At 40.6% G+C, this 18,592-nt stretch overlaps 1 protein-coding gene across 3 annotated transcripts in view; it reads right to left on the minus strand.

Moving 5' to 3' along the window:
* Positions 1 to 18,592, minus strand: part of LOC111865787 (neurexin-1) — a gene marked incomplete at its 3' end in the record, with an annotated part of 317,673 nt that overhangs the window by 126,751 nt on the left and 172,330 nt on the right.

Consider the following 18,592-nt stretch of genomic DNA (forward strand, 5'->3'; position numbering starts at 1 on the left):
AGACCACAAGAAAATAAGGAGAGTTGGTTCACATTCCGAGATATGAACCCACGAACCCCAAAATAAAAGCCAGAAGCGATACTGCAAACTTGCTCGCTGAGGTATGTTGCACAGTTTACACGGAGAGGAGTTCTGAAGTTTCACTGGTCTGATTAGCTGTGATGCATAACAAAAAGGGGTAAACGCCGTACGGCATGCAAAGTCGAGCTTAAGTTTGTAGGTATGTCACGCATGGCATTCTGATTGCCTACGTCATCCCCTTCTGTCATTATGCAGCCAGTTTGTGTATACGTCACTTATGAAAGGGGAATGTGAAAACCAAGGCAGGACAAGTAGACACTAAAAGTAGAGGTAAAGTGCAGAGGAAATGGTGAAGTATCTCCATAAAGTTGGTAACATGAAGCTAAAGTTGTTCTCATGCTTAATTAAGCACCGCGACGTGAAGATGTGGCACGGAATTGAGATATAGCTTGAGGAGTTCTTAATCTTGACTCTAGACTGAGGAGAATGGGTATTCTTTACTTTCTTGCAGCTTTAACCCGCTTGAAAGAGACCCTGGCTCCCACTGAGTAGGCCGGGCAGGACAGAGAACTGATCTGGACAATGTGGAGAAGAGACAAATCTCTTGTCTCTCTCGGGAATTGAACTCCGATTCTTAGGTCTTCTAACGAAAATTCTAGATGCCATACTGACTGAACTACTCTGGTTCCCAGTTTCTAGTAGTCACCACGTCAGAAGGGCGATATTCAATGGGCGAAATGTTTCATGATTGCTAGAGATTAACCTGTTTCCGGTAGAGCCTCAAGTTATGCATATGCCACCTCTTCCATGCATGAAGGTCACTTCCGATTCACTTCTATCCCATCGATTCTTCGGTTGTCCCGAAGTGATCCATGTTTCAGTGTTAATTTATTGTTGCATTATTTAAGCGACGCTTTGCTAAAACTATATACAGAGTCAAATTCTACCAAGAACAGTGACAGATAAATTGAAACTTATATGAAAGTAAGCAACAGTGGCCTATTTTAAGGTAGGAACCCAGCATTCGCCTAAAGGAACTGAGGAAAACAGAAAAATAGAGATTAAGACATTAGGCAATTTACTCGAGATTTGAACCTGGGACCTTCCCAATATGAAGCAGGACTGCTGACCGATGGGCCGCGATGTAAGGTAACAATGAGTCACAATAATCGAAATATACTCAGAAAATTGGGGTTTCAGATTAATCCGAAATGTCGGTGTCCATCCATAATACCACACTGCATTCAATGACACTTTAGATATATAAGAAAATATATCATGACTGATGTGATCATTATTGGGTAATACGGAAGGGATACGAAAGGAAACAATAGTAGCTTTGTTTAAATTACTAACAGTTCATTTGCCTGGAGAGACTGAAGAGATACCTCAAATCAAGATAGGAGATCTCCGGGAACATATCTGAAAGTGAAAACTTACAAATAAGAAACAGGCGTGGCAGCTTCTCGACGGAGATTTTCGTTCAAACTACCACATAATCCGTGCAACCACAAACAAAATCTGCACTAACAACAGACATAGCAGACTCCTTCGAAACGTCGGCACCTATCCACAGCACTGCAATTTAAATACTGTCTCAATTGCTACGAACGATAGAGCGAAAAGAATGGGGCCTAATATGAGATACTATCCCATCATTTTGTTGGAGGGACTGAAGAAAATCAAGAGAAAACTCAAAGACAGGATATCCAATATCCGAAAGGAGACTGAACGCTAGAACTCACGAGTAGGGTACAAGAATGTTATCTAGAAAATTATAATCAGGCTGTAGTGACAGGCTACGGGCTGGAAGGCCCGGGTTCGATTCCAGGGTGTGCAGGAGTTTTTTCTTCTGCATAGCGTCCAGACTGAATATGGGGCCCACCTTGCCTCTTATACCAGTGGTTCTGAACTTTTGTGAGACTGCGGCGCGATAAACTCTCTTTTTTTTATTAGACGAGGGCCCGGTATAATTGATGCCAGGGTCTGGTTCTCTGCCGCGGCCCGGCGGTTGACAAACACTGTCCTATACAATGGGTACCGGGATTGTATACCTGGGGCGTAAAAGGGATAGGGCGTGTAGCTGACTACTCACCTCTATCTAGTGCTGAGGTCAAGAACGGTGGAGCTATATCTCCAGTCCCCCATATGTTTTCATGGCATAATGCTTAATTAATTAAGTACAGGGATAACTTTAGCTTACATTCTAGTATTATCCTTGACGGAGGTATGATTTGCTGTGGGCACCGTTGTGTAACTAACAGGGAAGGTGTTCACAGGCTTAAGTAGAGACCCCCAGCGAGCCAAAATGTTATTAGTGTCTGTGACAGGTCAACCTTCAAACTCGTCGAGGTAGAAAAAAGGCAATAAAATGAAAGCGGATTTCTGAATTCAGTGACCAAAAGATTAGAACTCCGCCAACTGCACTGACTTTCATCACAGCTCACTCAGGCAGTGTGTATTGTTGCAACTTTCTTCCGAGTGAAGTCGTTTCCACCGATGAGCTATTTCAAGAGGCTGTACTAATAGCCTAAAGCACTCTACAGATCTGGTGATTAAACGCAGTGGATGAGAAGACTGGAAACTTTACAGAGAATAAGGTATCTGAGCTTGCGTCCTGCTTCTGCTCGGTTCTTGCTTCGTTTACTCTTTGACCTTGAAGATAGAGGTGATATGTAGGATTTGAAATCCTCACACAAAGATGGTTAAAAAATTCTATATTTCGGAATATAACGCAGTACATTACGTTGAAAATCAATGGGACATTTTGGAGCATTATATCACCTCCATCTTGAGAGCTCTGTCCGTTACCTGCTATACAATGGCTTCTTGCTTGGCTTACTTTTCGAGCTTCACATTTTTTTTTTAAGTTCGCTTAGTGGGGGGTGGAGTCCAGTTGGGTCCACTCGGCACGGCGGCCATTGATTGGCCTACTCTACCTGCCCCGGGTGAGTATGATGATGGAGAATTTGGTGGAATGAAGATTGGCAGGGGAAACCGAAGTACTCGGAGAAAAACCGCCCCAGCGCCACTTTGTCCACCACAAATCTCACTTGACCAGACCCGGGATCGAACCCGGGCCGCCGTGGTGGGAAACCAGCGACTAACCGCTTGAGCTATGGCTTCTCATGTTAGTGGTTATGATGATTTATACCTTCTATGATATAAACCAGTTTAGCCCTTGGAAAATCAGCTGAACATTTTAGAGGAAGATATCGCCACCTTGCTACATGCTTCACGCTCATTTCTTGTTTGGTTCATTTTTTGATCCTGACGATTGAGGAAATGTGTTCGTCTAAAACGCAGGTTGTTTTTCAATGGACAGCATTGTCTTATTCATTCATTCATCAGTAATCTGCCAGACGACAGGTCCACAGTCTCTTCCAAAACAGTTCCTCCACTTAATGCGATCTTCTGTTTTTGGAAAGAGACTATGCAGGAAAAGTGATAATGTGGTAGTTTTTCCATTTGCTTTCCATTTGCCTTATATCCTAGAAGAAATAGTTCTTCATGATAATGACATGTTTCCGAAAACGTCGTCCCAGAAGGCTGTACACTTCATAGTCACCACCTTGAGAACCATAAGTTGGTAGTTCTGTACATGCTTCATAGGTTGAAGGAGGGGGGGGGGGTTGGCTGAGTGAGAACGGTTCTCTTGCGGCGTGTTTCCCAGAGTGGGATTCTGAGGCAGCCAGTGCAATTAAGACAGAAGTAATGGCTCTCACAATGAAGTGAGCACCCAATAAGTGATGACCACAGAGAGATTTACTTCCGTCCTGCGGTCTCGGTTTCCTTCCCCATGCGTCAAGCGAAGCTTTAAACGAAGCAGCCTCCTCACAAAGACAATGATCCAATTGCAAATTTCCTTGTTCGATAATAAAACTTGCGGTGTACTGCAGAGATATGACGGTCGTGCAGTATCGGTCCTGGTACAGCAGTATTTCAACTTTAGTAGCTGAAGAGTTCTATTTTCTGTGTAGTCGGTTGAAACTCAACTGACGTTTCGGAGAAACCAATGTGAAGGCATGTAGCTAGCAGCTTGCCACCTGCTTTCAGGCTGGTTCTTGCTTGGATTCTCCTTCGATACTGAGTATGGAGGCAACAAGTTCCTCTGAAACGTCGTCTGACTTCCAACGCACTACAAGCCGTTATATCCAAGAAGACAGATCTCGTTATTTATTTACTTAGTTTATTCTTAGTTTCTGTAGTTGAAAGTAGTGTGTTACCTCGAAACGTCGATGAATTTCTACATAACTGATCGGTGTCACAGGTCTGAAATCTGTACTATTAGCATAGGTAATGTTCTTTTTTCAAGAAGCAGGAACTGCAATTTAATAAAATTTTGATAATTTAATGCTTCAAAGAGTTAAAGATTAAATATAACCTAGTATTTAATATTTTTATTCAATTCACGTAAGCTCGAACAAGTCTTTGGTTTCTGTGAAACGTCTCCAAGCAATCCATTTTGTCATTACCATTTCACTAACAACTTTGGAGCAAAATGTCTGCTCTCAGCTTCTCTTGCTGCAAGCAAATACGGGTATATTCCAGAAGGAGCAAGGGCTATAACAGAAACGAGATTACGTTAGAGTAAAGCCATTAACAAGCAGTTACGTTTGCATCCGCACATCTGTAACAAGAATTGAATGTAGCTAACAAGTGTTTTCATGAGTTCAATTACACATTCATTGAAAGCCAGTCTACACGGGTGAGGACTGTGAAATAATGGGACTTGTCTGACTTGGGTACTGAGCTTACAACCACTTCCTTTAATCTTCTGTAGAACGAAGTAAACAAAAGGTGCAGAAAGTAAACTCCATTATGGAATTTGAGAAAAAAATTATTACCATAATACACCTCTAATTGAATCTGATATGCATTGAAGTAGACTTTACATGTTTCTACCAATCTACTATGTACATATACACAGACACACACAATCCTTTGACATAAAATGTGTAAGACTACATTTGCCGACGGTTAAAGCAAACATGGCGGCTCCTGTACAGAGATAAACAACAGCATATTATGCCATTATAATAGTAATATGATATTATGTCAGTTACTTAATACTTATCATCCAGTAACAAACAATATTAAGTAATAACATAGAACCAACTAAGGACTTCGACAAACACAAAAAATACCAATAAGTAACATCAGAACACCATTGCGTCACAGCTGAACTGCTAGCCCAGTGACAACACGAAAACTAACTATATTCGTAATTTTAATTCGAAATTAATCGCAACTAAATACAATTTAAAATTAAAAAAAATATTAACTTTATTAAAAATTTAACGACTAACAGAGCACAATGTACTATCTCACGAAACAAAACAAATGTACTCATCTGATGATGTCTGCTACAAGCAGAAAATCTTAGTAACCAGTGTACAGTGACGGCCTTGTTATCGATTAATAAAATTACACAATCGAATAGAGTCGCTTGTGTGTTGGGTATAGCAAATGGTGAACATATGAGTATTAATACATGAAATGTAACACCACAGGATGCTACAACGCATGGGCGCCTCCAGGGTCGAATGAGAGAGCAAGGTATACAATTGCTTCTTCCCCAGATCTCTGGCAAGCAATAAAAATTTAAAAAAGACGTTAAGATACTAAATATTAATACAAAGAAATTGAAATTATTTCTTCAAAATTTATTCCTCTAATAAACATATATTTGCAAACAATTTTTCTCGCGAAGAAAGCAGTCTTCTGGGATTTGGCACCGTGTATATGTGGTGTTTCCCAGAAGACTGCTTTCTTCATAGTCACCGCCGTGAAAGCCTCAAATCTTACAATTTTTCTCGCTAATCCCCCTACAAACCTGCAGCCAATTTTCACAGCATCTACTATAGGTTTTTCTAGTGAACTCTTTCCTTCAGCTTCTTCTACTTAATCTACCTCTGCTTAATATGCAGTCCTCTTCGGATCTAGTCGTGCTACATGTCCTGCCCATCTCATACTCTTTGACTTGATCATTCTAATTATATTTGGCGAAGAATACAAGTTTATGAAGCTCCCCATTATGCGGGTTTTCTCCATGCTCCTATTATTTTATCCCTCTTAAGCCCAGATATTCTCCTTAATATCCTGTTCTCAAACCTGCTCGGTGCATACTGTCCAGCAATGTGACAAACTTCAACGCTCATACAAAACCAAAGGAAGAACTACAATTCTGTACATATTGATCTCAATGTTCCTTAGACGACAAGTGCAGAGTGAGACATTTCTGAACTGAACGGCAGCAAGCATTACCAGAATTCAATCTGCTTTTAATTTCCTCACGAATCAAATTTTGATTTGTTCTTTTTGTTCATAAATATTTGAACTTTGTCACACTTCTCAAACGTTCTGTTGGCTATCATTGTGTCATGATTTTGCCCTGCATTCTGGTGATGAGACACCAACATATACTTAGTTTTCTCTGTGTTTACTTCTAGACCAATCTCCTTACTATTGTCTATTAGATGCGGTGTGTTTTTCTTTATGGTATTTATATTATTCCAAAATAAATTTACATCAAATGTGTACATGCTACTGTACATAATTATACGATCGATAGGTTCATTTGCTCCTCACTTAGACAGTAATGTCCCGACCGACCTGTAGAGTGCCTTCTGTACCACGTCACTGCATTCAATTCCGTAAAAACACGATAAGATACTAAAGGTAGTTTGTTCGCAGTTTAAAAGATAAACATGGCGGCTAATGAGGCAGCGACTAATTCGTCATTGTCAGTGAGGCACCGAGCCTTCTTTGTGGCCTACAATTTTCTCTTTGTTACCTTACAATTTATTATGGTTTACTTTATGATAAAATCGACATACTTAAAAAACGACAGGCATCAAAAAACATACTGCGAACCTCTGATACGTTAAGTGAAATATGTCACCTGGTCGCGTCTTCTTCTTTGCCTTGAATTTGCAGCTCAAGATGAATTACTTGGCTCATGATAGTTCCATTGCCATACAACACTCATGAAGTAGACGAACGTTAATCTTTAAGATTATTCTCTTTGGTTGTATTATTAAAGGGGACGCTGTAGGCCACATTTCTCCAATGTTAATTTTGTAAATTTTATTCATGAAGAAATTAAGAGCAGATTAATTTCGGGTGATCCTTTCTAGCATTCATTTCAGAACCTTTTGTTTTTTTTCGTCTGGTGTATAAAAGATATCAAAGTTAAAAATACAAAATTATAATTTTGCATATGGTTTTGTATGGGTGTTAAAACTTGGTCTCTGACATCAATGGAAAAAAAATAGATCGAAGCTACTTGACAAGATGGTCCTGAGGAGAATATTTATACCGAGAAAGGACGAAATAAAAGGATTCTGAAGAAATTTCATAATGAGAAGTTCCATGTCTTGTACTCATCGCCAGATACAAGTAGAATGGGATGGGCAGGACATGTAGCGTACATGGATGGAAGAGGAAAACCAGAAAGAAAGAGATCACAAGAAATACCTAGACGTGCGTGGGAAGATAATATTAGGACGGATCTTAGAGAAATAGGATGGGGTGGTGTGGATTGGATTAATCTGTCTCGGGATAGAGATCTGTGGAGTGCTCTGGCGACACGGTAGTGTAACTTTGGGTTCTGTAAAATGTTGTGAAATTCTTAAGTAGCTGAGCGACTCGAGGCTTCTCAAGAAGGACTCAGATCCATCGAACTACTTAGATTGTTAATTTTATAAAATTAAGAGAAATTTCCTAGGCAACCACTAGATATGTAACTCTTAAATTTGGAAAACATAAACTGACGGCTCTTTCTAGATACTTCCTTTTACGGAGCTGTCAGGGTGTCCCAGGAGGAAAGGTCAATGTTCTTGCAGGTCCATCGCTCATTCTAAACATAAAAGTACATGTGCTCTATTCCGAACGGTTTCCGAGATAAAGCTATTTCACTGCACCGTTCCAAAATTGTTAATAAGAAAGAGATATTACGTTCTGTTTCTAATACCGGTATTTATTGTTCAGGTGACAAAATTGGTACAGTTTACATAGTATAATACATTTTCGAAAATTCCACCTTCAACATCAATGCACTTTGCAACTCGTGTTAGGGCATGGGGTGTTGCTCGTCTGTAGGGTGTACAGTGTACTGTACAGTGAAAGAGCTCTGTCTCGGAAACCGTTCGGAACAGGACACATGTACATATATTTTTGCTTAGAATGACCGATCCTGTGACCTCCCAGAATATTGACCTTTCCTCCTTGGACACTCTGTATATTGTCGAATTGTAGAATGACAGATGAATGAGGAAATAGGAAGATCTGGAAAGAAGCTGTCGCGGTCTTATCGAGGTACTGTTCAGGCACTTCCTTGAGAAACTGGAGGGAACTATTAAAATCCTTAAGCAGTACAGCCCGCAAAATAGCCGAGATTCGAACCGAAAATATCTAGAGCGTTACAGCCGAACCAGTCATTTGGATATGGTTATATCACGAGGCCTGTTTTGCTTCCGTAAGAAAGTAAACTAGACTAGTAAGAAAAGGACAATATAAAAAGAGCGAGATCCATAATTTTATGCGAATGCAAAAACGACCGTAAAGAAACTGGAACTAAGCTAGAATGTAATTAAGCTACAACGCTCACGACAGGGGCTACTACAGTGTTTTTGCATTTAAAGTTTTACTCACTTTTAGAAATTTATGAATTGCAGAAACTAAGCCCGATCAAGTAGCCTGACTTAATGTCCCCCTTTCTACGTAGTCATTCTACAGGGCAACTAATTGGGAGGCAGGAAAGAACTAAATCATGTAGAACAAAGAAAACTGGATTTAAGTTTCTCACAGCTGTGACTGTGAAGGATGTGACGCTATACAGACTGGCAAGTTTTGTGGACATTTTGAAGGAACATGACAGTTCCATCCTCACGGTCGATGGTTAAACCAAGCAGGCAACATCAAATAAGGTCTAAAAATTTGTGACGATGGCATTGTGACCTGCAGACACATTTATAGGCAACGCCGAAATACTCGCAGGCAGCAATAGAAAAGGAACTGCAAGAACTGTTTTCAATGTGGTCCTCGGCATGCCCATTGCTAGGCAATGGGTCACTAAACACCTTCCCACAGAAGCGTACCGTGGAACATTGGAACGTCAATTTCTAGGCAACGGATCGGTGAACAGCGCCTATGAATTGAGATACTAGGTTTTCCGCGAGGTCCCTGCAAATTGGATATAAGAGAGTCGAAGCTGGCAGTAGTTGCGAAAGTACAGAATGCCAATTGAAGGCGTACAATGGAGTCAGCCTACGAAAAGGAGACTTTATGTTTTTTTGTAGTTACAAAGAGATAAAATCCGATGCCAGGATACGACTAGTGAAGACGAGGAAAACTTAGCTTGTCCTAGTGACTTGTGAAGTGGGTAGATTATCGATAGCGCTATGATTGATTGTGATTAAGAGAGACTGTAAAAGAAGGGGTTAATAATCCAATCATCCAATTCAGGTCCCGTTATTATTAGTCACGACCATAAATGCGTGAAAGTATATTAATAAAATTAATGAGATTTTGGACATTATCCATCGTCCTGTTATGTAATTAAAACGTTTTGGAGACTGGACTGTCTCCCTCTTCAGGGTAAAGACAACTCAGATGTGCCCAATTGATAGAGCTAGTTCCTATCTCCGGAAACCACAACCGAAGCAAATTGATTTTCAAACGGACTACACGGAGTTATATCCCTGAAGATGGAAATTTCATAACCATCGCTTTGAGAACCTCAAATCCTAAATAATTAATATATTATAAATTACACATTTATAGGCAAAAAATATAGAAACTAAGATGAATTACATGAAATCAGTATGTAATTTAAAGACAAATTACAGGAAATCGCTACAAAAAATTACTTACAGGTATTTATCACAAAACCAAATTAAATGACATTCAATCGTAATAGATGCAAAGGTAAATTATATGAAATCAGTACTGAATTAAAGATAAATTACAGGATATTACTATAAAAACAAAAATTACTTACAAGTATTTATTGGAGAACCAAAATAAATTACAATCAATCACAATAGAAGCAAAGATAAATCACACGAGATCAGTATGGAACTGAAGATAAATTATGGAAAATCATCATAAAAACAAATATTACTTACAGGTCCCATTTATTACAGAAGCAAAGATAAATTACAGGAAATCACCATAGAAACTAAGATGAATTATAGGCACTGACCATAGAAAGTAAGATACATTACAACCACCATAGGAACTAAGATAAATTATACGCCCTCAAAATTGAATTGAAATTATAGGCAATCACCACAAAAACAAACACAAGTTACAGCCAATGACTGTAGAGAAAAAGCTAAACTACGGATAATATAAATTTTGTAGAGAAGCCCTTGCAACCTCTTCGGAAAGAAATGAATGCAGAACTTCTAAAATTAGCAAAGCAGAAAATTGTAAAGTTTCGAAAAGCAGTAAATTAACGGCCAATAGAAGGAAAAAGAACAAGAGAATAAATGTTATAAAAAGGAAATCTATATCAAACCGTTTCCACTTGCATCACAGTGAAAGATGCTTATCTCTGAGAGAATGTCACCGTCAACAGAACTTCAAGGAAACCTCGAGAGTAGTAAAAGCGTTTCGTACCCGGAGAAAACCTTCTTCGTATAAAATTTATGTTCTATTTTGAGGACATTTCAATCATTTTGGAGGGAGTTACCATACGACTCTGTTAGCAGCTACACTCTATAGCCTATAGCCTCAGAAGGGATACTGATAGACGACAAAATGGAAAGGATGTGGAAGGAAGCGGTCGTGGCCTAACTTCAGGTATTAGCCTGGAAGGACTGAGAACCACGAAAAATTTCGGGATAGTCGATGTCCTGGCCGAGATTCGAAAAAAGAATCTCCCGATTTCAAATATTGATTCCTGGGGTCGACTCAGCCTCTAACAGAAATAAGTACCAGGATTCTTCTTGAGGGTAAAGGGCGGCCAGCACGTAAGGCTGACAATCTCACCGCCATTTGTGAGCCGACTGTCTAGCAAATGTGGGAACCTCAACATCACAAAACCCTATGGGTCTCCACGGCCTGTTCCAGGGAGAGCTTCACCTTTTTACCTACAAACTAACATGCCCGGTGTTGTATTATAAAATTGGATATACCGCGATACCCATCCGGTTCCTTATGGAGTGCTGGAGAACACTTCACATACTATAGTCATCGGTATTAATTTTCATGTCCCAATTCATGCTCACCACTGCATATATTCTATGCAATATCTAGCAGCCTATTAGCGAAGGGCAACGCAATTTTATGTCAACATTTATCTTTTTAGTCAAGTCAATTTAATTAATGTAACAGAGTTAATGAATTTAACCCTTAAAAGGCCGAAGACCTTTTATTAATTTTTATATAAAAATTCAATTCGTACCTCACATGAAACACATCATTTCTCCGTTACAAAGCCCAACCGGTTAATTCTGTTTAGGGAAATAATCGCTGTTTATTGTGAGAATCATACGGAACACATAAATACATTCTGTGGGTAGACTGAAGAATTTTAGTATGTTAAAGCAAGTGGTGCATGTAAAATCATTGTTCTTATTCATATTTACATGCCAATTTCATTTAATATATATGTGTGTATATATATTGTCGCGTATTGGGTGTATATCGCGACATATAACTTCACGCCGTATTCGCTATAGCGAATTTTATTTCACATTCTCACTTACAATCACCCAAATTACAGATTTACGATTACTGCTATCTGCAGTATCACAAATATTACACTCCAAATGCCAGAATACAACTGACTAGTTGCTGGCTAACTCGGAACTAACTCGGAGGTAGCTCGAGGACTCACTCGGCGGTAGCTCCAGGACTAACTGTGAATAGCCTTCGCTGCTTCTTATGTAGCCTCGGTCGGACAATTGTCGTCTGGTGCCGTGTTGCTAGCCACGCTGTCCGGAGTTGTTGACTGCTGCCTAGCAACCGCGATATCCCTCGGTGACGTCACCGCTGTTGACTCACTTTGCATAGCTTCAAGGTTGCGGGGACTCGGCTAACGTCGGCTCCGCTCGGCTCACTTCGGCTCCGCTCGTGACGTCACCGCGCGTTGCGCGTTGCATAGCTACCAGGATGCGGGGTGATTACTCGCCTATTACGCGAGCGCTACGTTACCGCTACGTGCAGCTGGGGAGGTAGGGGTCAACATGTCACACTATATATGTCTTTAGAGTTGCAGTCTTAACGTTCTTGATTTATATTCGGGAAGTGCTCGGTTCGAATCTCGGTTAGCGCGCCGACTATCCTGATTGACGTTCGTCGTGGTTTTGCTCAGTCCCACAAGGCAAATGACGGGATAATATCCCGAGTAGGAGATAATCGCTTCCTTCCGAATCCTTTCTAATATAACATTCGTCAATCCTACCATTAGACGTTACATACTTTGCATAATGACAGACCCGCAAGATAACCCCTCCAAAAAATTAAAGGAAATGATTCATGATCATAAATGTTGAAAACGTGCTTAAAAAGTACGTGGATTTCAATTTGGGTAACAAATTTCAGCTCTCTCCATGAAATTAAATTGAACTGGATTAGCGCAGTCGGTATAGCGACTGGCTACGGGCTGGACGGAGGAGGGGTCGGAGTTCGAGTCCCGGTAGGGTCAAGAATTCTCTCTTCTCCACGTCACCCAGCCCGGCTGTGCGGCCCATCCAACCTCCTATCCAATGTCTACGGAGGGATTTTCCCCTGTGAGTAAAGCGGCCGTGGCGTGACGCTGAATACTCACTTCGAACTAATACCGAGTTCAAGTAAACATGGATCTATACATCCACTCCCCCATACGTCTTCATGGCGTGGTGCTTAATTAGTTAAGCACAGGAACAATTTACCGTTACCTACGAAATTCAAAGGAAAAGGAGGAGGAATTCATTGTTCTACAATGGTACAAATGTAACTATTGCAGTGACTTATATTTAATAATTTTAATGTCTGTACAACAAACAAAGCCATCAGACTAAATCCCCGGAGAGATTCATAACTATGACGTAATGTTTACTTCATATGTATAATAATTTCCATGGAGAGTAAATGAATTCCCATCTGTGAAGTATGGAGCCTCAAAATTGGGAATTGCGGATTTTAAACCAACCGTTATGAAATTATGTGTAGTAGGAAAGAATGTACATTCTAATATTCATCTAATAAAGATGTCTTAAATTTAGAACTATGACTCCAAGATTCGATAGAAACGTAATTCTCTTATTCTACGCATTTCATTTCAATTAATTTGCTTTTAATTTGCTTAGTGGGGGGGAGGGTGGAGTCCAACAGGGTCCACTCGGCACGGCGGCCACTGATTGGCCTATTGTAGCCTGCCCCGGGTGATTATGACGATGGAGAATTTGGTGGAATGAAGATTGGCAGGGGAGACCGAAGTACTCGGAGAAAACCGCCCCATCACCACTTTGTCCACCACAAATCCCACTTGACCAGACCCGGATAGAACCCGGGCCGCCGCCATGGCAAGCCAGCGACTAACCGCTTGAGCTATGGCGCGGGCATTACGTATATCCTTGCTATACTGACTGTACCTGTTTTGTTCCTCGAGCTCTTCAGACAACCTGATCCTACCGCCATAATTACATGTCAGCTCATCGCAAAGCCATAACATTGCATTCAGCCGCAACTTTATGTTCTCATTTACGATTTCACTGATTCAACCACCATTAACATTTCAAGTAAGACGAACAGGAAGGACTAGATATGTGTTAGCTTCATCTCCACTACATTTGTTTCCTTCTGAGACATCTGGAAAGCGTTGTGTATCCCGAAATGCCCGAGGTCATTGGATGAGCTACATGAGAATTCACGGCTCTTATAAATCTCAGAAGGACTGCGACACCAATGTGCATGTGCGAATTATATCCCTTGTATTCAGATCCACATAACTGACGAATGTGGCTTGTACTGCATGGTGTAGTACGAGGGTGAGTCAAACGAAAACCTTAAATTTGTAATAAAAAATCGAAATTTCGCGCCATTATCCTGTAAGTTGGTAAGCGTGCTACAAACAGCGTGCAGAATGGCCTGTAGGTTGCAGCATAGTGCAGATGCATGAACACCGTCACAGCACCAGTACAAGATGGCTGCCCCACTTGAGACTTGCACCGGAGAAGAACATCGTTCTGTTATTCGGGTTTTGTGTAGTGAAGGCAATATAGGGCGGAGTTGTTATCCTGGTCTCTCGGTCTGCGCATGAGGGGAATCGTGACGTAAAGAAGGGGAAAGCAGGGGGCGGCTGCACTGAGGGAGGGAGGGTGACGAAATGAGGCTCTGTTACAAACCATAAATACTCAAATCTACTGTGCATTCTTCAGAGAACGGCCAGGTCAAATAAGCCGCACAGCACAAATATTCAATGCGTTGTGAATTCGGGTGAGACGGACGATTCATGCAGGTTTACGGGCCGTGATATAAAGCGATGAAGGGTTTGTGGTTTATTTTATGATGCTGTATATAGCCAGCACGAATGGGGAACAAGAGGAATGCGTATAGGATATTGGTGGGAAAGCCAGAAGGAAAGAGACCACTGGGAAGACCAAGGTGTAGGTGGGTGGACAATATTAAAATTGATCTTAGAGAGATATGATGGGATGGGATGGATTGGTTTGATCTGGCACAGGATAGGGACCAGTGGAGGGCCCTTGTGAACACGGCAATAGACCTTCGGGAACCCTAAAATGCTGGGAAATTCTTGGGTAGCTTCAGACTTGATTTCTCCTCAGAAGGGCTCAGCTACACAAGTAAGTAAGTAAGTATATAGCCAGACTTCACGGCTTCGAATAACAGCAGGTGACTGGTGACGTAGACAGGTTTCGGAAGGAAGCGGAAGTCATCTGAGTGGAAGTATTATATTGAAATTTGCCTGCAGTTACTGAGGAAAACAGAGATAGAATGTAGTCAGTGTAATAGGTATTGCGGCTGAGATTCGTCTCAAAAACCCTTGTGAATACCATTGTAAAACATTGCTGGTACGCCATCCTGGTCGGTGACTGTTCTCTATAACTCTGTACGTCAAGTGAGCGAGATGAATTAGTCATACGCCTCATAAATTCAAAGTCAATATTAACGGTATATACTGAAGTGGATACTGATCTTACGTAACTAATGACTGTAATAGTCTCACAGAGTACTATATTCTTATTCGTTTCCTTGGTAAGTTTCATTATAGGTTCCTCGACTTTATTAAAATGAAATATATTATCACGTCTGAGGGGTTCGATGACTAATAATAATGGCTTCTGGATAGAATGATGGGATTTATTGTCACTTCTTTACAATTTCAATCAATCATAACAGTCCACCACCAATGGCTGCCTAAGACTCGCTCCACTCCTTACTGGCCTAAGAGGGTCTTCTCTTCCACTGTGAAGAACGATAAATGTGAACCTCTCCCGATGAATTCTGCTGAGCATTATCACGTGTCCTCCCTTCATAACTTCGGGAGAACCGAATAGTGATCACCACCTCGAACAGTTAGTTGTCGTTCTGTTATTATTTGTGTTTTGTCAGTTGCTACGAAACGTAGCTACCTGCTACTAAGCAACGGAGGTCCCACTGTTAACTGAGTAACCTCGAGAATATGTTTACCGAAGCGTTGTCTAGCAATAGACTAATCCGGCTTTCAGGCGTCATGTCACAATTTTCTGTGAAAAACAACAGAATTAATATATTCTCTACTACCGACATGGTACAGGTTCTATATGCTTGGGAAGCACACACAATAATTTTCCATTTGTATCTTTCTTTATAGTATCGTAATTTGGACTACCTTCCCTTACATTTTATATGGCAGTTCCCGAACATATTTTCTTATATATCATGCATTTTTATGAAGCGGGTCTCATATATTAAAAGTGAAATATTCTTTCATTATTCTTGAGATTTCACAGGATAACTTTTCCCGACACGAGAAGACTAGAAGGAAGAGATAATGAAGACACCATCCGTCTTCCTGCGGCGCTTATGAGTTACACGTCTCATCCAGGACCTGCAATGTCCTTCTTAACTGACTTTGATCTCCCTCATCAATCCAGTCTCCTTTCTACGTCATCCTAATCCTGCCCCTTCTTTCGCCCTTTATCTGGAAACATATCTGCATTCCAAGGCTAAAACTTCGATATTGGTTTCAGCAGGACGTGAAGGGCATATAGATTGTGGTCTACTTTTTGTTACACCGTATAATCTTATTTGTTTATTCACAAGTGTGACACCCGCTGAGATTTCAACGAAGCCTCATCATCTGTTATACGTTATAAACTTTCCAACTATATCAGCCTACCCTGCTTTCCCCCGATCATATTTCCAGTCCTACAAGTTAACATGTTACGTTTATGCCGACGTTTAACCCCACATCCCATGAATAACAAGCATAAATAGTCAATCATAAACCATCTTCTTTATACAGAATACTATAATTCACATAACAACAAATATATTATGAACACCCACAGAATATTAATGGTATTTAGCCGTCAGTACAACAATAAATAAAAACAAACCAATCGAATTTTATTTGATAGTTGCTACATAGGACAATCCTCAGGTGGTCTCATTAAATATGTATCTAGTTTTATTTATTGTTCTGTTGACGGCCAAATGCCGTCAATCATGATAATAAGAGGATGTAAACAGTGAAGATAGTCCCACAGAATAGACACGACACACTCAAATGAAAGACTGTACACTCACTCGTAGTTTACTAAGTAACTTATTCGTTAACGCTAGACAATTGGTTCTTACGGTAACCTGAAACCGCGTGACGCCACCGATGAAGCTTATATACAAGGATGTGTGTCAGTTCATCACGACTACATGGCTTCGAGCGATGTTTATTGAAGAATGGATTGGTAAGGATGTGGAAGATAGCGGTGTTAACCTAGTTTTAGGTTCTATTTTGGAATTTGCATCGCCTGGCTGAGGAAAATTACGACAAATGAAGTCAGATGAGTTGATCAGACGGCCGTGACGGTAACCGAGAAAGCCTCACCGCCTTGTCATCTCGGTTGGTGCCTTGTGAGGGGATACCACGGGCAAGTGTTTCCCCTCTTCTCCCTCCCACCCCTGGTGGACCAGCAGTGTGGTTGTTTTTTCAAAACTCCATTTATCTACCGTCACGACAACACTACAAGTCTTTAAAAGGGCCGCTGTCCCTCTAATAATAAGGTACTGAATAACAAGGCCAGTTTTTTCGTGTGTCGATAACTTCTTTGGCCCTGAAAAGGTCTTCCTCTCACACGTCCTGTCCACCGTTTTTATTGGACAGGGCCGCGTCTGTTCCGCCCGTTGATATGCCTACCTTCCTTACGGCTTGATTTATACTACTATGATCTAACGGCATCTCCACCCTGAAAATGGAAGCAACATATTCTTCCGAAATGTTACACGGTGACTCAACGGAGAAGACCACACAGTGAACAATCATCGCTGTGAAAACTGCACGGCTTATAATGAAGATTAATTGGAAAGTGCCTTTATCAATGTTTCGGAGGAATCTACTTTCTCCATCTTCAAGGCAGAAGATTTAGACGCGCGGGAAGGAAACAATCTGTGATATGAAGAATGTAGAACCGGAACTGTGGAAAGGATGAATGGGTAAAAGTAAAGCTGTTCCCGTGCTTAATTCATTAAGTACCATGTAAGAAAACGTATGGGGAAGTGGAGGTACAGCCCCAACATTCTTAATTTCGGCACTAGATGAAGGTGAGTGGTCAGCTTCACATCCCGGAACGGATGCGCGTCATGGAAATCTTATATTCCTATCCTGCGTCCTTGACCGTCTGGCCGTCTATGCTTGTGTGGATTAACGTCATATCCTGAAGATGAAGATATTGTATTCCTCAAAAAAAAGATAAAAAAATTTCGTAACTATGTACGGAACTACACGGCGTCACATCTCAGAAGGCAGTGATCTTCAAATAAAATATGGCTTAGGATCTGATCCCTTTGACAGCAATAGTCTTTAAACCATGAGAACAGCGTATATGAAGAGACAGACGAACATTTTATAAGCACACTAAAAACTGCAATCGTCTCGTGGCAATATTTCTTGAGAGCAGCGTAAATTCAGAAGGTAGCTTATTCTTCCCAGACGGAAATACTCCTGCCTCGCGCTCCATTAAACCTTCTCCCCCCACCTCCCTCACAATTCCATTTTATACAGGAAGGAAAAGATAGAGATGGAACACATCATTAAATCGTATAAGTTCTAAAGTCAGAAGTACCTTCATATATTAAATAATACAGATGTAATATAAACTGATACAGCAATGTCGCACAACGAAATAAAAGGACTTCAGCAGCGATTCTAGAATATTGATAAGATTCATATCAAAATTTACAGCTTTGCGGTATAAAACAGGAAAAGAAGTCAATATACGAGATTGAATTAGCTAATACATATGAGACCATGCATGCAGGGTAACACGTGCACAAACCACGATGAAGAATTCAAATAAAAAGAAAAATTAGATTCGAAGCAAGGAACTCTATAAAACTCTAGTAAAATAAATGTGAA

The sequence above is a fragment of the Cryptotermes secundus genome, unplaced genomic scaffold, assembly GCF_002891405.2.
Source record: "Cryptotermes secundus unplaced genomic scaffold, Csec_1.0 scaffold683, whole genome shotgun sequence".
Lineage (NCBI taxonomy): Eukaryota > Metazoa > Arthropoda > Insecta > Blattodea > Kalotermitidae > Cryptotermes > Cryptotermes secundus.